At 38.5% G+C, this 17377-nt stretch overlaps 24 non-coding genes across 24 annotated transcripts; all 24 read left to right on the top strand.

The window, feature by feature from the left end:
* Positions 1-944: 944 nt before the first annotated feature.
* TRNAK-UUU (transfer RNA lysine (anticodon UUU)) lies at positions 945-1017 on the top strand. The gene has a single exon. It is a non-coding gene; the product is annotated as a tRNA-Lys (tRNA).
* Positions 1018-1356: 339 nt separating this feature from the next.
* On the top strand, positions 1357-1447 carry TRNAR-UCU (transfer RNA arginine (anticodon UCU)). Its single transcript is given in 2 exon segments — positions 1357-1393; positions 1412-1447. It is a non-coding gene; the product is annotated as a tRNA-Arg (tRNA).
* A 1225-nt stretch (positions 1448-2672) lies between these two features.
* On the top strand, positions 2673-2745 carry TRNAK-UUU (transfer RNA lysine (anticodon UUU)). The gene has a single exon. It is a non-coding gene; the product is annotated as a tRNA-Lys (tRNA).
* A 339-nt stretch (positions 2746-3084) lies between these two features.
* On the top strand, positions 3085-3175 carry TRNAR-UCU (transfer RNA arginine (anticodon UCU)). Its single transcript is given in 2 exon segments — positions 3085-3121; positions 3140-3175. It is a non-coding gene; the product is annotated as a tRNA-Arg (tRNA).
* Positions 3176-4401: 1226 nt separating this feature from the next.
* TRNAK-UUU (transfer RNA lysine (anticodon UUU)) lies at positions 4402-4474 on the top strand. Its single transcript has one exon. It is a non-coding gene; the product is annotated as a tRNA-Lys (tRNA).
* A 339-nt stretch (positions 4475-4813) lies between these two features.
* TRNAR-UCU (transfer RNA arginine (anticodon UCU)) lies at positions 4814-4904 on the top strand. The gene is given in 2 exon segments: positions 4814-4850; positions 4869-4904. It is a non-coding gene; the product is annotated as a tRNA-Arg (tRNA).
* Positions 4905-6129: 1225 nt separating this feature from the next.
* TRNAK-UUU (transfer RNA lysine (anticodon UUU)) lies at positions 6130-6202 on the top strand. Its single transcript has one exon. It is a non-coding gene; the product is annotated as a tRNA-Lys (tRNA).
* Positions 6203-6541: 339 nt separating this feature from the next.
* On the top strand, positions 6542-6632 carry TRNAR-UCU (transfer RNA arginine (anticodon UCU)). The gene is given in 2 exon segments: positions 6542-6578; positions 6597-6632. It is a non-coding gene; the product is annotated as a tRNA-Arg (tRNA).
* Positions 6633-7857: 1225 nt separating this feature from the next.
* TRNAK-UUU (transfer RNA lysine (anticodon UUU)) lies at positions 7858-7930 on the top strand. The gene has a single exon. It is a non-coding gene; the product is annotated as a tRNA-Lys (tRNA).
* A 339-nt stretch (positions 7931-8269) lies between these two features.
* On the top strand, positions 8270-8360 carry TRNAR-UCU (transfer RNA arginine (anticodon UCU)). The gene is given in 2 exon segments: positions 8270-8306; positions 8325-8360. It is a non-coding gene; the product is annotated as a tRNA-Arg (tRNA).
* Positions 8361-8612: 252 nt separating this feature from the next.
* Positions 8613-8685, top strand: TRNAK-UUU (transfer RNA lysine (anticodon UUU)). Its single transcript has one exon. It is a non-coding gene; the product is annotated as a tRNA-Lys (tRNA).
* An 857-nt stretch (positions 8686-9542) lies between these two features.
* TRNAK-UUU (transfer RNA lysine (anticodon UUU)) lies at positions 9543-9615 on the top strand. Its single transcript has one exon. It is a non-coding gene; the product is annotated as a tRNA-Lys (tRNA).
* Positions 9616-9954: 339 nt separating this feature from the next.
* On the top strand, positions 9955-10045 carry TRNAR-UCU (transfer RNA arginine (anticodon UCU)). Its single transcript is given in 2 exon segments — positions 9955-9991; positions 10010-10045. It is a non-coding gene; the product is annotated as a tRNA-Arg (tRNA).
* A 252-nt stretch (positions 10046-10297) lies between these two features.
* TRNAK-UUU (transfer RNA lysine (anticodon UUU)) lies at positions 10298-10370 on the top strand. Its single transcript has one exon. It is a non-coding gene; the product is annotated as a tRNA-Lys (tRNA).
* A 1269-nt stretch (positions 10371-11639) lies between these two features.
* On the top strand, positions 11640-11730 carry TRNAR-UCU (transfer RNA arginine (anticodon UCU)). The gene is given in 2 exon segments: positions 11640-11676; positions 11695-11730. It is a non-coding gene; the product is annotated as a tRNA-Arg (tRNA).
* Positions 11731-12025: 295 nt separating this feature from the next.
* Positions 12026-12098, top strand: TRNAK-UUU (transfer RNA lysine (anticodon UUU)). Its single transcript has one exon. It is a non-coding gene; the product is annotated as a tRNA-Lys (tRNA).
* Positions 12099-12955: 857 nt separating this feature from the next.
* On the top strand, positions 12956-13028 carry TRNAK-UUU (transfer RNA lysine (anticodon UUU)). Its single transcript has one exon. It is a non-coding gene; the product is annotated as a tRNA-Lys (tRNA).
* Positions 13029-13367: 339 nt separating this feature from the next.
* TRNAR-UCU (transfer RNA arginine (anticodon UCU)) lies at positions 13368-13458 on the top strand. The gene is given in 2 exon segments: positions 13368-13404; positions 13423-13458. It is a non-coding gene; the product is annotated as a tRNA-Arg (tRNA).
* A 252-nt stretch (positions 13459-13710) lies between these two features.
* On the top strand, positions 13711-13783 carry TRNAK-UUU (transfer RNA lysine (anticodon UUU)). Its single transcript has one exon. It is a non-coding gene; the product is annotated as a tRNA-Lys (tRNA).
* Positions 13784-14640: 857 nt separating this feature from the next.
* TRNAK-UUU (transfer RNA lysine (anticodon UUU)) lies at positions 14641-14713 on the top strand. The gene has a single exon. It is a non-coding gene; the product is annotated as a tRNA-Lys (tRNA).
* Positions 14714-15052: 339 nt separating this feature from the next.
* On the top strand, positions 15053-15143 carry TRNAR-UCU (transfer RNA arginine (anticodon UCU)). Its single transcript is given in 2 exon segments — positions 15053-15089; positions 15108-15143. It is a non-coding gene; the product is annotated as a tRNA-Arg (tRNA).
* Positions 15144-15395: 252 nt separating this feature from the next.
* On the top strand, positions 15396-15468 carry TRNAK-UUU (transfer RNA lysine (anticodon UUU)). The gene has a single exon. It is a non-coding gene; the product is annotated as a tRNA-Lys (tRNA).
* A 1269-nt stretch (positions 15469-16737) lies between these two features.
* Positions 16738-16828, top strand: TRNAR-UCU (transfer RNA arginine (anticodon UCU)). The gene is given in 2 exon segments: positions 16738-16774; positions 16793-16828. It is a non-coding gene; the product is annotated as a tRNA-Arg (tRNA).
* Positions 16829-17123: 295 nt separating this feature from the next.
* On the top strand, positions 17124-17196 carry TRNAK-UUU (transfer RNA lysine (anticodon UUU)). Its single transcript has one exon. It is a non-coding gene; the product is annotated as a tRNA-Lys (tRNA).
* The last annotated feature ends 181 nt before the right edge of the window (positions 17197-17377 follow it).

Below are 17377 nucleotides of genomic sequence, written 5' to 3'. Positions count from 1 at the left end.
TTGCTGCCTCAGAGCCTGGATAGCTCAGTCGGTAGAGCATCAGACTTTTAATCCGAGGGTCCAGGGTTCAAGTCCCTGTTCAGGCAGCTTGGTTAAAAAAAATTTATATCAATTGCATACTCTTTTCAGGATCCAATGAATGGGAATTCCAATTACAGATGGTTCAAAAAAGTCTTGATCGAGTCCTTACATACCCATCTGTGCTCTACTTTCTTTGACAAGGGTTAAGAAGACTTACCCAAACTGTATCATGTAGTTTGACATGTTGATTATCTTTTATCCAATTCAATGTTCAAAATGTAAGCTAGTGTCCGATTAATTTGATAAAGTTGGTCAGCAAACTTATAGGTCATCTTTTTATTTGTGAATCTCTGATCACCTTGTTGAATCAGGTCGGATCTCTGGTGCAATGGATTGCGGCTTGGAGTCCTAGGCGAATGGAGCAAAAGCATTCAAACGCTAAGGGTTCGAACACCAACTGGGTCAATTTTATCCCTCCTCTATTTTATAACTAATTGAAACAGTAACCAGCAATCCTGCTTCTCCATCACCAGAAACATTTACCAAAATGGCAGTGAAAGAAATTCTACTTAAACAGAGACTGTTTGCTTTGAAAATGTTTCATAGTCTATGCCCAAGAGGAAATTCCCAATGATACTGCTGAAAATGTAATTTAGGAGTTAAAAATAGTATTTGGCCCTTTATTAATTTCACAGTGTCATTTTAAACACGTGATTTCTATGTCATCCGAAAATGAGATAGTACAAATTTCCGGAGTTTTAATGGATTACGTGTGCTGCTGAAATTTCAAATGCTTAAAATATCAATTCATTATTAAACTCTAGAATATTGATTGCTAATATATGTAATTATATAAATATACAAAGTGTAGGTCAGTGTACGTCCACATTTGTTTAGCTGATTTTAAGGTAGAGTATAGCAGAGCCTGGATAGCTCAGTCGGTAGAGCATCAGACTTTTAATCTGAGGGTCCAGGGTTCAAGTCCCTGTTCAGGCGGTTGTTTCCTTTAAAGAAAAAGTACTCTAATTGTATGCTCTTTTTGTGGACCCCTGCATGACGAATAAGATATTCCATTACTAAAATTGCAAAAACGTCTTTCATGGAGTTGTGAAATACACATCTGTCTCACATATTATGTGCCATTTGACTAAACTTAAGTCGTACGTAGATTTACCAATGGTATCATGTAGTCTGAGACGGTGAATATCATTTCACCAATTCAATATTCAAAATATAGCCATGGTTATAGTATCAAATGAACTTTATAAAGCTGATCAACAGCTAATAGCTCATTATTTCATTTCAGAACATCTCTGCACCTCATTATAGCAGATTGGCTCTGTGGCGCAATGGATAGCGCATTGGACTTCTAGGTGAATGTAAAAAAGATATTCAAAGGTTGTGGGTTCGAATCCCACCAGAGTCAGTTTTATCCCTGTTATCCTGTTATCCCAAGTACCAATTCATTATTATATTCTCTGTATTTAGTACTAATACCGGCAACCATCTTAACCCCTTGCGTGCTGATGACAGAACGTTTCCGTCATCAGCTACGGGTGAGCTGTGCTGATGACGAAACCGTTCCGTCATGACTCCACCCGCGCAAGGCGGAGTCAGCACAGGCGGAAAATACGCCCTGCACGCAAGGGGTTAAAAAACGTAGTGATAGTTGGGACACTTCCTAATGTTGATAATGTCATTTTGTGTATTGCTGCCTCAGAGCCTGGATAGCTCAGTCGGTAGAGCATCAGACTTTTAATCCGAGGGTCCAGGGTTCAAGTCCCTGTTCAGGCAGCTTGGTTAAAAAAAATGTATATCAATTGCATACTCTTTTCAGGATCCAATGAATGGGAATTCCAATTACAGATGGTTCAAAAAAGTCTTGATCGAGTCCTTACATACCCATCTGTGCTCTACTTTCTTTGACAAGGGTTAAGAAGACTTACCCAAACTGTATCATGTAGTTTGACATGTTGATTATCTTTTATCCAATTCAATGTTCAAAATGTAAGCTAGTGTCCGATTAATTTGATAAAGTTGGTCAACAACTAATAGGTCATCTTTTTATTTGTGAATCTCTGATCACCTCGTTGAATCAGGTCGGATCTCTGGTGCAATGGATTGCGGCTTGGAGTCCTAGGCGAATGGAGCAAAAGCATTCAAACGCTAAGGGTTCGAACACCAACTGGGTCAATTTTATCCCTCCTCTATTTTATAACTAATTGAAACAGTAACCAGCAATCCTGCTTCTCCATCACCAGAAACATTTACCAAAATGGCAGTGAAAGAAATTCTACTTAAACAGAGACTGTTTGCTTTGAAAATGTTTCATAGTCTATGCCCAAGAGGAAATTCCCAATGATACTGCTGAAAATGTAATTTAGGAGTTAGAAATAGTATTTGGCCCTTTATTAATTTCACAGTGTCATTTTAAACACGTGATTTCTATGTCATCCGAAAATGAGATAGTACAAATTTCCGGAGTTTTAATGGATTACGTGTGCTGCTGAAATTTCAAATGCTTAAAATATCAATTCATTATTAAACTCTAGAATATTGATTGCTAATATATGTAATTATATAAATATACAAAGTGTAGGTCAGTGTACGTCCACATTTGTTTAGCTGATTTTAAGGTAGAGTATAGCAGAGCCTGGATAGCTCAGTCGGTAGAGCATCAGACTTTTAATCTGAGGGTCCAGGGTTCAAGTCCCTGTTCAGGCGGTTGTTTCCTTTAAAGAAAAAGTACTCTAATTGTATGCTCTTTTTGTGGACCCCTGCATGACGAATAAGATATTCCATTACTAAAATTGCAAAAACGTCTTTCATGGAGTTGTGAAATACACATCTGTCTCACATATTATGTGCCATTTGACTAAATTTAAGTCGTACGTAGATTTACCAATGGTATCATGTAGTCTGAGACGGTGAATATAATTTCACCAATTCAATATTCAAAATAAAGCCATGGTTATAGTATCAAATGAACTTTATAAAGCTGATCAACAGCTAATAGCTCATTATTTCATTTCAGAACATCTCTGCACCTCATTATAGCAGATTGGCTCTGTGGCGCAATGGATAGCGCATTGGACTTCTAGGTGAATGTAAAATAGATATTCAAAGGTTGTGGGGTCGAATCCCACCAGAGTCAGTTTTATCCCTGTTATCCTGTTATCCCAAGTACCAATTCATTATTATATTCTCTGTATTTAGTACTAATACCGGCAACCATCTTAACCCCTTGCGTGCTGATGACAGAACGTTTCCGTCATCAGCTACGGGTGAGCTGTGCTGATGACGAAACCGTTCCGTCATGACTCCGCCCGCGCAAGGCGGAGTCAGCACAGGCGGAAAATACGCCCCGCACGCAAGGGGTTAAAAAACGTAGTGATAGTTGGGACACTTCCTAATGTTGATAATGTCATTTTGTGTATTGCTGCCTCGGAGCCTGGATAGCTCAGTCGGTAGAGCATCAGACTTTTAATCCGAGGGTCCAGGGTTCAAGTCCCTGTTCAGGCAGCTTGGTTAAAAAAAATGTATATCAATTGCATACTCTTTTCAGGATCCAATGAATGGGAATTCCAATTACAGATGGTTCAAAAAAGTCTTGATCGAGTCCTTACATACCCATCTGTGCTCTACTTTCTTTGACAAGGGTTAAGAAGACTTACCCAAACTGTATCATGTAGTTTGACATGTTGATTATCTTTTATCCAATTCAATGTTCAAAATGTAAGCTAGTGTCCGATTAATTTGATAAAGTTGGTCAGCAAACTTATAGGTCATCTTTTTATTTGTGAATCTCTGATCACCTTGTTGAATCAGGTCGGATCTCTGGTGCAATGGATTGCGGCTTGGAGTCCTAGGCGAATGGAGCAAAAGCATTCAAACGCTAAGGGTTCGAACACCAACTGGGTCAATTTTATCCCTCCTCTATTTTATAACTAATTGAAACAGTAACCAGCAATCCTGCTTCTCCATCACCAGAAACATTTACCAAAATGGCAGTGAAAGAAATTCTACTTAAACAGAGACTGTTTGCTTTGAAAATGTTTCATAGTCTATGCCCAAGAGGAAATTCCCAATGATACTGCTGAAAATGTAATTTAGGAGTTAAAAATAGTATTTGGCCCTTTATTAATTTCACAGTGTCATTTTAAACACGTGATTTCTATGTCATCCGAAAATGAGATAGTACAAATTTCCGGAGTTTTAATGGATTACGTGTGCTGCTGAAATTTCAAATGCTTAAAATATCAATTCATTATTAAACTCTAGAATATTGATTGCTAATATATGTAATTATATAAATATACAAAGTGTAGGTCAGTGTACGTCCACATTTGTTTAGCTGATTTTAAGGTAGAGTATAGCAGAGCCTGGATAGCTCAGTCGGTAGAGCATCAGACTTTTAATCTGAGGGTCCAGGGTTCAAGTCCCTGTTCAGGCGGTTGTTTCCTTTAAAGAAAAAGTACTCTAATTGTATGCTCTTTTTGTGGACCCCTGCATGACGAATAAGATATTCCATTACTAAAATTGCAAAAACGTCTTTCATGGAGTTGTGAAATACACATCTGTCTCACATATTATGTGCCATTTGACTAAACTTAAGTCGTACGTAGATTTACCAATGGTATCATGTAGTCTGAGACGGTGAATATCATTTCACCAATTCAATATTCAAAATATAGCCATGGTTATAGTATCAAATGAACTTTATAAAGCTGATCAACAGCTAATAGCTCATTATTTCATTTCAGAACATCTCTGCACCTCATTATAGCAGATTGGCTCTGTGGCGCAATGGATAGCGCATTGGACTTCTAGGTGAATGTAAAAAAGATATTCAAAGGTTGTGGGTTCGAATCCCACCAGAGTCAGTTTTATCCCTGTTATCCTGTTATCCCAAGTACCAATTCATTATTATATTCTCTGTATTTAGTACTAATACCGGCAACCATCTTAACCCCTTGCGTGCTGATGACAGAACGTTTCCGTCATCAGCTACGGGTGAGCTGTGCTGATGACGAAACCGTTCCGTCATGACTCCACCCGCGCAAGGCGGAGTCAGCACAGGCGGAAAATACGCCCTGCACGCAAGGGGTTAAAAAACGTAGTGATAGTTGGGACACTTCCTAATGTTGATAATGTCATTTTGTGTATTGCTGCCTCAGAGCCTGGATAGCTCAGTCGGTAGAGCATCAGACTTTTAATCCGAGGGTCCAGGGTTCAAGTCCCTGTTCAGGCAGCTTGGTTAAAAAAAATGTATATCAATTGCATACTCTTTTCAGGATCCAATGAATGGGAATTCCAATTACAGATGGTTCAAAAAAGTCTTGATCGAGTCCTTACATACCCATCTGTGCTCTACTTTCTTTGACAAGGGTTAAGAAGACTTACCCAAACTGTATCATGTAGTTTGACATGTTGATTATCTTTTATCCAATTCAATGTTCAAAATGTAAGCTAGTGTCCGATTAATTTGATAAAGTTGGTCAACAACTAATAGGTCATCTTTTTATTTGTGAATCTCTGATCACCTCGTTGAATCAGGTCGGATCTCTGGTGCAATGGATTGCGGCTTGGAGTCCTAGGCGAATGGAGCAAAAGCATTCAAACGCTAAGGGTTCGAACACCAACTGGGTCAATTTTATCCCTCCTCTATTTTATAACTAATTGAAACAGTAACCAGCAATCCTGCTTCTCCATCACCAGAAACATTTACCAAAATGGCAGTGAAAGAAATTCTACTTAAACAGAGACTGTTTGCTTTGAAAATGTTTCATAGTCTATGCCCAAGAGGAAATTCCCAATGATACTGCTGAAAATGTAATTTAGGAGTTAGAAATAGTATTTGGCCCTTTATTAATTTCACAGTGTCATTTTAAACACGTGATTTCTATGTCATCCGAAAATGAGATAGTACAAATTTCCGGAGTTTTAATGGATTACGTGTGCTGCTGAAATTTCAAATGCTTAAAATATCAATTCATTATTAAACTCTAGAATATTGATTGCTAATATATGTAATTATATAAATATACAAAGTGTAGGTCAGTGTACGTCCACATTTGTTTAGCTGATTTTAAGGTAGAGTATAGCAGAGCCTGGATAGCTCAGTCGGTAGAGCATCAGACTTTTAATCTGAGGGTCCAGGGTTCAAGTCCCTGTTCAGGCGGTTGTTTCCTTTAAAGAAAAAGTACTCTAATTGTATGCTCTTTTTGTGGACCCCTGCATGACGAATAAGATATTCCATTACTAAAATTGCAAAAACGTCTTTCATGGAGTTGTGAAATACACATCTGTCTCACATATTATGTGCCATTTGACTAAATTTAAGTCGTACGTAGATTTACCAATGGTATCATGTAGTCTGAGACGGTGAATATTATTTCACCAATTCAATATTCAAAATAAAGCCATGGTTATAGTATCAAATGAACTTTATAAAGCTGATCAACAGCTAATAGCTCATTATTTCATTTCAGAACATCTCTGCACCTCATTATAGCAGATTGGCTCTGTGGCGCAATGGATAGCGCATTGGACTTCTAGGTGAATGTAAAATAGATATTCAAAGGTTGTGGGGTCGAATCCCACCAGAGTCAGTTTTATCCCTGTTATCCTGTTATCCCAAGTACCAATTCATTATTATATTCTCTGTATTTAGTACTAATACCGGCAACCATCTTAACCCCTTGCGTGCTGATGACAGAACGTTTCCGTCATCAGCTACGGGTGAGCTGTGCTGATGACGAAACCGTTCCGTCATGACTCCGCCCGCGCAAGGCGGAGTCAGCACAGGCGGAAAATACGCCCCGCACGCAAGGGGTTAAAAAACGTAGTGATAGTTGGGACACTTCCTAATGTTGATAATGTCATTTTGTGTATTGCTGCCTCGGAGCCTGGATAGCTCAGTCGGTAGAGCATCAGACTTTTAATCCGAGGGTCCAGGGTTCAAGTCCCTGTTCAGGCAGCTTGGTTAAAAAAAATGTATATCAATTGCATACTCTTTTCAGGATCCAATGAATGGGAATTCCAATTACAGATGGTTCAAAAAAGTCTTGATCGAGTCCTTACATACCCATCTGTGCTCTACTTTCTTTGACAAGGGTTAAGAAGACTTACCCAAACTGTATCATGTAGTTTGACATGTTGATTATCTTTTATCCAATTCAATGTTCAAAATGTAAGCTAGTGTCCGATTAATTTGATAAAGTTGGTCAACAACTTATAGGTCATCTTTTTATTTGTGAATCTCTGATCACCTTGTTGAATCAGGTCGGATCTCTGGTGCAATGGATTGCGGCTTGGAGTCCTAGGCGAATGGAGCAAAAGCATTCAAACGCTAAGGGTTCGAACACCAACTGGGTCAATTTTATCCCTCCTCTATTTTATAACTAATTGAAACAGTAACCAGCAATCCTGCTTCTCCATCACCAGAAACATTTACCAAAATGGCAGTGAAAGAAATTCTACTTAAACAGAGACTGTTTGCTTTGAAAATGTTTCATAGTCTATGCCCAAGAGGAAATTCCCAATGATACTGCTGAAAATGTAATTTAGGAGTTAGAAATAGTATTTGGCCCTTTATTAATTTCACAGTGTCATTTTAAACACGTGATTTCTATGTCATCCGAAAATGAGATAGTACAAATTTCCGGAGTTTTAATGGATTACGTGTGCTGCTGAAATTTCAAATGCTTAAAATATCAATTCATTATTAAACTCTAGAATATTGATTGCTAATATATGTAATTATATAAATATACAAAGTGTAGGTCAGTGTACGTCCACATTTGTTTAGCTGATTTTAAGGTAGAGTATAGCAGAGCCTGGATAGCTCAGTCGGTAGAGCATCAGACTTTTAATCTGAGGGTCCAGGGTTCAAGTCCCTGTTCAGGCGGTTGTTTCCTTTAAAGAAAAAGTACTCTAATTGTATGCTCTTTTTGTGGACCCCTGCATGACGAATAAGATATTCCATTACTAAAATTGCAAAAACGTCTTTCATGGAGTTGTGAAATACACATCTGTCTCACATATTATGTGCCATTTGACTAAACTTAAGTCGTACGTAGATTTACCAATGGTATCATGTAGTCTGAGACGGTGAATATCATTTCACCAATTCAATATTCAAAATAAAGCCATGGTTATAGTATCAAATGAACTTTATAAAGCTGATCAACAGCTAATAGCTCATTATTTCATTTCAGAACATCTCTGCACCTCATTATAGCAGATTGGCTCTGTGGCGCAATGGATAGCGCATTGGACTTCTAGGTGAATGTAAAATAGATATTCAAAGGTTGTGGGTTCGAATCCCACCAGAGTCAGTTTTATCCCTGTTATCCTGTTATCCCAAGTACCAACTCATTATTATATTCTCTGTATTTAGTACTAATACCGGCAACCATCTTAACCCCTTGCGTGCTGATGACGAAACCGTTCCGTCATGACTCCGCCCGCGCAAGGCGGAGTCAGCACAGGCGGAAAATACGCCCCGCACGCAAGGGGTTAAAAAACGTAGTGATAGTTGGGACACTTCCTAATGTTGATAATGTCATTTTGTGGGGTGCTGCCTCAGAGCCTGGATAGCTCAGTCGGTAGAGCATCAGACTTTTAATCTGAGGGCCCAGGGTTCAAGTCCCTGTTCAGGCGGCTTGGTTAAAGAAAATGTATATCAATTGCATACTCTTTTCAGGATCCAATGAATGGGAATTCCAATTACAGATGGTTCAAAAAAGTCTTGATCGAGTCCTTACATACCCATCTGTGCTCTACTTTCTTTGACAAGGGTTAAGAAGACTTACCCAAACTGTATCATGTAGTTTGACATGTTGATTATCTTTTATCCAATTCAATGTTCAAAATGTAAGCTAGTGTCCGATTAATTTGATAAAGTTGGTCAACAACTTATAGGTCATCTTTTTATTTGTGAATCTCTGATCACCTTGTTGAATCAGTTCGGATCTCTGGTGCAATGGATTGCGGCTTGGAGTCCTAGGCGAATGTAGCAAAAGCATTCAAACGCTAAGGGTGCGAACACCAACTGGGTCAATTTTATCCCTCCTCTATTTTATAACTAATTGAAACAGTAACCAGCAATCCTGCTTCTCCATCACCAGAAACATTTACCAAAATGGCAGTGAAAGAAAGTCTACTTAAACAGAGACTGTTTGCTTTGAAAATGTTGCATAGTCTATGCCCAAGAGGAAATTCCCAATGATACTGCTGAAAATGTAATTTAGGAGTTAGTAATAGTATTTGGCCCTTTATTAATTTCACAGTGTCATTTTAAACACGTGATTTCTATGTCATCCGAAAATGAGATAGTACAAATTTCCGGAGTTATAATGGATTACGTGTGCTGCTGAAATTTCAAATGCTTAAAATATCAATTCATTATTAAACTCTAGAATATTGATTGCTAATATATGTAATTATATAAATATACAAAGTGTAGGTCAGTGTACGTCCACATTTGTTTAGCTGATTTTAAGGTAGAGTAAAGCAGAGCCTGGATAGCTCAGTCGGTAGAGCATCAGACTTTTAATCTGAGGGTCCAGGGTTCAAGTCCCTGTTCAGGCGGTTGTTTCCTTTAAAGAAAAAGTACTCTAATTGTATGCTCTTTTTGTGGACCCCTGCATGACGAATAAGATATTCCATTACTAAAATTGCAAAAACGTCTTTCATGGAGTTGTGAAATACACATCTGTCTCACATATTATGTGCCATTTGACTAAACTTAAGTCGTACGTAGATTTACCAATGGTATCATGTAGTCTGAGACGGTGAATATCATTTCACCAATTCAATATTCAAAATAAAGCCATGGTTATAGTATCAAATGAACTTTATAAAGCTGATCAACAGCTAATAGCTCATTATTTCATTTCAGAACATCTCTGCACCTTATTATAGCAGATTGGCTCTGTGGCGCAATGGATAGCGCGTTGGACTTCTAGGTGAATGTAAAATAGATATTCAAAGGTTGAGGGTTCGAATCCCACCAGAGTCAGTTTTATCCCTGTTATCCTGTTATCCCAAGTACCAACTCATTATTATATTCTCTGTATTTAGTACTAATACCGGCAACCATCTTAACCCCTTGCGTGCTGATGACGAAACCGTTCCGTCATGACTCCGCCCGCGCAAGGCGGAGTCAGCACAGGCGGAAAATACGCCCCGCACGCAAGGGGTTAAAAAACGTAGTGATAGTTGGGACACTTCCTAATGTTGATAATGTCATTTTGTGGGGTGCTGCCTCAGAGCCTGGATAGCTCAGTCGGTAGAGCATCAGACTTTTAATCTGAGGGCCCAGGGTTCAAGTCCCTGTTCAGGCGGCTTGGTTAAAGAAAATGTATATCAATTGCATACTCTTTTCAGGATCCAATGAATGGGAATTCCAATTACAGATGGTTCAAAAAAGTCTTGATCGAGTCCTTACATACCCATCTGTGCTCTACTTTCTTTGACAAGGGTTAAGAAGACTTACCCAAACTGTATCATGTAGTTTGACATGTTGATTATCTTTTATCCAATTCAATGTTCAAAATGTAAGCTAGTGTCCGATTAATTTGATAAAGTTGGTCAACAACTTATAGGTCATCTTTTTATTTGTGAATCTCTGATCACCTTGTTGAATCAGGTCGGATCTCTGGTGCAATGGATTGCGGCTTGGAGTCCTAGGCGAATGTAGCAAAAGCATTCAAACGCTAAGGGTTCGAACACCAACTGGGTCAATTTTATCCCTCCTCTATTTTATAACTAATTGAAACAGTAACCAGCAATCCTGCTTCTCCATCACCAGAAACATTTACCAAAATGGCAGTGAAAGAAAGTCTACTTAAACAGAGACTGTTTGCTTTGAAAATGTTGCATAGTCTATGCCCAAGAGGAAATTCCCAATGATACTGCTGAAAATGTAATTTAGGAGTTAGTAATAGTATTTGGCCCTTTATTAATTTCACAGTGTCATTTTAAACACGTGATTTCTATGTCATCCGAAAATGAGATTGTACAAATTTCCGGAGTTATAATGGATTACGTGTGCTGCTAAAATTTCAAATGCTTAAAATATCAATTCATTATTAAACTCTAGAATATTGATTGCTAATATATGTAATTATATAAATATACAAAGTGTAGGTCAGTGTACGTCCACATTTGTTTAGCTGATTTTAAGGTAGAGTATAGCAGAGCCTGGATAGCTCAGTCGGTAGAGCATCAGACTTTTAATCTGAGGGTCCAGGGTTCAAGTCCCAGTTCAGGCGGTTATTTCCTTTAAAGAAAAAGTACTCTAATTGTATGCTCTTTTTGTGGACCCCTGCATGACGAATAAGATATTCCATTACTAAAATTGCAAAAACGTCTTTCATGGAGTTGTGAAATACACATCTGTCTCACATATTATGTGCCATTTGACTAAACTTAAGTCGTACGTAGATTTACCAATGGTATCATGTAGTCTGAGACGGTGAATATCATTTCACCAATTCAATATTCAAAATATAGCCATGGTTATAGTATCAAATGAACTTTATAAAGCTGATCAACAGCTAATAGCTCATTATTTCATTTCAGAACATCTCTGCACCTCATTATAGCAGATTGGCTCTGTGGCGCAATGGATAACGCATTGGACTTCTAGGTGAATGTAAAAAAGATATTCAAAGGTTGTGGGTTCGAATCCCACCAGAGTCAGTTTTATCCCTGTTATCCTGTTATCCCAAGTACCAATTCATTATTATATTCTCTGTATTTAGTACTAATACCGGCAACCATCTTAACCCCTTGCGTGCTGATGACAGAACGTTTCCGTCATCAGCTACGGGTGAGCTGTGCTGATGACGAAACCGTTCCGTCATGACTCCGCCCGCGCAAGGCGGAGTCAGCACAGGCGGAAAATACGCCCCGCACGCAAGGGGTTAAAAAACGTAGTGATAGTTGGGACACTTCCTAATGTTGATAATGTCATTTTGTGGGGTGCTCCCTCAGAGCCTGGATAGCTCAGTCGGTAGAGCATCAGACTTTTAATCTGAGGGCCCAGGGTTCAAGTCCCTGTTCAGGCGGCTTGGTTAAAGAAAATGTATATCAATTGCATACTCTTTTCAGGATCCAATGAATGGGAATTCCAATTACAGATGGTTCAGAAAAGTCTTGATCGAGTCCTTACATACCCATCTCTGCTCTACTTTCTTTGACAAGGGTTAAGAAGACTTACCCAAACTGTATCATGTAGTTTGACATGTTGATTATCTTTTATCCAATTCAATGTTCAAAATGTAAGCTAGTGTCCGATTAATTTGATAAAGTTGGTCAACAACTTATAGGTCATCTTTTTATTTGTGAATCTCTGATCACCTTGTTGAATCAGGTCGGATCTCTGGTGCAATGGATTGCGGCTTGGAGTCCTAGGCGAATGGAGCAAAAGCATTCAAACGCTAAGGGTTCGAACACCAACTGGGTCAATTTTATCCCTCCTCTATTTTATAACTAATTGAAACAGTAACCAGCAATCCTGCTTCTCCATCACCAGAAACATTTACCAAAATGGCAGTGAAAGAAATTCTACTTAAACAGAGACTGTTTGCTTTGAAAATGTTTCATAGTCTATGCCCAAGAGGAAATTCCCAATGATACTGCTGAAAATGTAATTTAGGAGTTAGAAATAGTATTTGGCCCTTTATTAATTTCACAGTGTCATTTTAAACACGTGATTTCTATGTCATCCGAAAATGAGATAGTACAAATTTCCGGAGTTTTAATGGATTACGTGTGCTGCTGAAATTTCAAATGCTTAAAATATCAATTCATTATTAAACTCTAGAATATTGATTGCTAATATATGTAATTATATAAATATACAAAGTGTAGGTCAGTGTACGTCCACATTTGTTTAGCTGATTTTAAGGTAGAGTATAGCAGAGCCTGGATAGCTCAGTCGGTAGAGCATCAGACTTTTAATCTGAGGGTCCAGGGTTCAAGTCCCTGTTCAGGCGGTTGTTTCCTTTAAAGAAAAAGTACTCTAATTGTATGCTCTTTTTGTGGACCCCTGCATGACGAATAAGATATTCCATTACTAAAATTGCAAAAACGTCTTTCATGGAGTTGTGAAATACACATCTGTCTCACATATTATGTGCTATTTGACTAAACTTAAGTCGTACGTAGATTTACCAATGGTATCATGTAGTCTGAGACGGTGAATATCATTTCACCAATTCAATATTCAAAATAAAGCCATGGTTATAGTATCAAATGAACTTTATAAAGCTGATCAACAGCTAATAGCTCATTATTTCATTTCAGAACATCTCTGCACCTCATTATAGCAGATTGGCTCTGTGGCGCAATGGATAGCGCATTGGACTTCTAGGTGAATGTAAAATAGATATTCAAAGGTTGTGGGTTCGAATCCCACCAGAGTCAGTTTTATCCCTGTTATCCTGTTATCCCAAGTACCAACTCATTATTATATTCTCTGTATTTAGTACTAATACCGGCAACCATCTTAACCCCTTGCGTGCTGATGACGAAACCGTTCCGTCATGACTCCGCCCGCGCAAGGCGGAGTCAGCACAGGCGGAAAATACGCCCCGCACGCAAGGGGTTAAAAAACGTAGTGATAGTTGGGACACTTCCTAATGTTGATAATGTCATTTTGTGGGGTGCTGCCTCAGAGCCTGGATAGCTCAGTCGGTAGAGCATCAGACTTTTAATCTGAGGGCCCAGGGTTCAAGTCCCTGTTCAGGCGGCTTGGTTAAAGAAAATGTATATCAATTGCATACTCTTTTCAGGATCCAATGAATGGGAATTCCAATTACAGATGGTTCAAAAAAGTCTTGATCGAGTCCTTACATACCCATCTGTGCTCTACTTTCTTTGACAAGGGTTAAGAAGACTTACCCAAACTGTATCATGTAGTTTGACATGTTGATTATCTTTTATCCAATTCAATGTTCAAAATGTAAGCTAGTGTCCGATTAATTTGATAAAGTTGGTCAACAACTTATAGGTCATCTTTTTATTTGTGAATCTCTGATCACCTTGTTGAATCAGTTCGGATCTCTGGTGCAATGGATTGCGGCTTGGAGTCCTAGGCGAATGTAGCAAAAGCATTCAAACGCTAAGGGTGCGAACACCAACTGGGTCAATTTTATCCCTCCTCTATTTTATAACTAATTGAAACAGTAACCAGCAATCCTGCTTCTCCATCACCAGAAACATTTACCAAAATGGCAGTGAAAGAAAGTCTACTTAAACAGAGACTGTTTGCTTTGAAAATGTTGCATAGTCTATGCCCAAGAGGAAATTCCCAATGATACTGCTGAAAATGTAATTTAGGAGTTAGTAATAGTATTTGGCCCTTTATTAATTTCACAGTGTCATTTTAAACACGTGATTTCTATGTCATCCGAAAATGAGATAGTACAAATTTCCGGAGTTATAATGGATTACGTGTGCTGCTGAAATTTCAAATGCTTAAAATATCAATTCATTATTAAACTCTAGAATATTGATTGCTAATATATGTAATTATATAAATATACAAAGTGTAGGTCAGTGTACGTCCACATTTGTTTAGCTGATTTTAAGGTAGAGTAAAGCAGAGCCTGGATAGCTCAGTCGGTAGAGCATCAGACTTTTAATCTGAGGGTCCAGGGTTCAAGTCCCTGTTCAGGCGGTTGTTTCCTTTAAAGAAAAAGTACTCTAATTGTATGCTCTTTTTGTGGACCCCTGCATGACGAATAAGATATTCCATTACTAAAATTGCAAAAACGTCTTTCATGGAGTTGTGAAATACACATCTGTCTCACATATTATGTGCCATTTGACTAAACTTAAGTCGTACGTAGATTTACCAATGGTATCATGTAGTCTGAGACGGTGAATATCATTTCACCAATTCAATATTCAAAATAAAGCCATGGTTATAGTATCAAATGAACTTTATAAAGCTGATCAACAGCTAATAGCTCATTATTTCATTTCAGAACATCTCTGCACCTTATTATAGCAGATTGGCTCTGTGGCGCAATGGATAGCGCGTTGGACTTCTAGGTGAATGTAAAATAGATATTCAAAGGTTGAGGGTTCGAATCCCACCAGAGTCAGTTTTATCCCTGTTATCCTGTTATCCCAAGTACCAACTCATTATTATATTCTCTGTATTTAGTACTAATACCGGCAACCATCTTAACCCCTTGCGTGCTGATGACGAAACCGTTCCGTCATGACTCCGCCCGCGCAAGGCGGAGTCAGCACAGGCGGAAAATACGCCCCGCACGCAAGGGGTTAAAAAACGTAGTGATAGTTGGGACACTTCCTAATGTTGATAATGTCATTTTGTGGGGTGCTGCCTCAGAGCCTGGATAGCTCAGTCGGTAGAGCATCAGACTTTTAATCTGAGGGCCCAGGGTTCAAGTCCCTGTTCAGGCGGCTTGGTTAAAGAAAATGTATATCAATTGCATACTCTTTTCAGGATCCAATGAATGGGAATTCCAATTACAGATGGTTCAAAAAAGTCTTGATCGAGTCCTTACATACCCATCTGTGCTCTACTTTCTTTGACAAGGGTTAAGAAGACTTACCCAAACTGTATCATGTAGTTTGACATGTTGATTATCTTTTATCCAATTCAATGTTCAAAATGTAAGCTAGTGTCCGATTAATTTGATAAAGTTGGTCAACAACTTATAGGTCATCTTTTTATTTGTGAATCTCTGATCACCTTGTTGAATCAGGTCGGATCTCTGGTGCAATGGATTGCGGCTTGGAGTCCTAGGCGAATGTAGCAAAAGCATTCAAACGCTAAGGGTTCGAACACCAACTGGGTCAATTTTATCCCTCCTCTATTTTATAACTAATTGAAACAGTAACCAGCAATCCTGCTTCTCCATCACCAGAAACATTTACCAAAATGGCAGTGAAAGAAAGTCTACTTAAACAGAGACTGTTTGCTTTGAAAATGTTGCATAGTCTATGCCCAAGAGGAAATTCCCAATGATACTGCTGAAAATGTAATTTAGGAGTTAGTAATAGTATTTGGCCCTTTATTAATTTCACAGTGTCATTTTAAACACGTGATTTCTATGTCATCCGAAAATGAGATTGTACAAATTTCCGGAGTTATAATGGATTACGTGTGCTGCTAAAATTTCAAATGCTTAAAATATCAATTCATTATTAAACTCTAGAATATTGATTGCTAATATATGTAATTATATAAATATACAAAGTGTAGGTCAGTGTACGTCCACATTTGTTTAGCTGATTTTAAGGTAGAGTATAGCAGAGCCTGGATAGCTCAGTCGGTAGAGCATCAGACTTTTAATCTGAGGGTCCAGGGTTCAAGTCCCAGTTCAGGCGGTTATTTCCTTTAAAGAAAAAGTACTCTAATTGTATGCTCTTTTTGTGGACCCCTGCATGACGAATAAGATATTCCATTACTAAAATTGCAAAAACGTCTTTCATGGAGTTGTGAAATACACATCTGTCTCACATATTATGTGCCATTTGACTAAACTTAAGTCGTACGTAGATTTACCAATGGTATCATGTAGTCTGAGACGGTGAATATCATTTCACCAATTCAATATTCAAAATATAGCCATGGTTATAGTATCAAATGAACTTTATAAAGCTGATCAACAGCTAATAGCTCATTATTTCATTTCAGAACATCTCTGCACCTCATTATAGCAGATTGGCTCTGTGGCGCAATGGATAACGCATTGGACTTCTAGGTGAATGTAAAAAAGATATTCAAAGGTTGTGGGTTCGAATCCCACCAGAGTCAGTTTTATCCCTGTTATCCTGTTATCCCAAGTACCAATTCATTATTATATTCTCTGTATTTAGTACTAATACCGGCAACCATCTTAACCCCTTGCGTGCTGATGACAGAACGTTTCCGTCATCAGCTACGGGTGAGCTGTGCTGATGACGAAACCGTTCCGTCATGACTCCGCCCGCGCAAGGCGGAGTCAGCACAGGCGGAAAATACGCCCCGCACGCAAGGGGTTAAAAAACGTAGTGATAGTTGGGACACTTCCTAATGTTGATAATGTCATTTTGTGGGGTGCTCCCTCAGAGCCTGGATAGCTCAGTCGGTAGAGCATCAGACTTTTAATCTGAGGGCCCAGGGTTCAAGTCCCTGTTCAGGCGGCTTGGTTAAAGAAAATGTATATCAATTGCATACTCTTTTCAGGATCCAATGAATGGGAATTCCAATTACAGATGGTTCAGAAAAGTCTTGATCGAGTCCTTACATACCCATCTCTGCTCTACTTTCTTTGACAAGGGTTAAGAAGACTTACCCAAACTGTATCATGTAGTTTGACATGTT

This window comes from Lissotriton vulgaris, unplaced genomic scaffold (assembly GCF_964263255.1).
Source record: "Lissotriton vulgaris unplaced genomic scaffold, aLisVul1.2 SCAFFOLD_1527, whole genome shotgun sequence".
Classification (NCBI taxonomy): Eukaryota; Metazoa; Chordata; class Amphibia; order Caudata; family Salamandridae; genus Lissotriton; species Lissotriton vulgaris.
The sequence above is the reverse complement of the archived record's forward strand: the minus strand, read 5'-3'. Positions and strand labels throughout refer to the sequence as shown.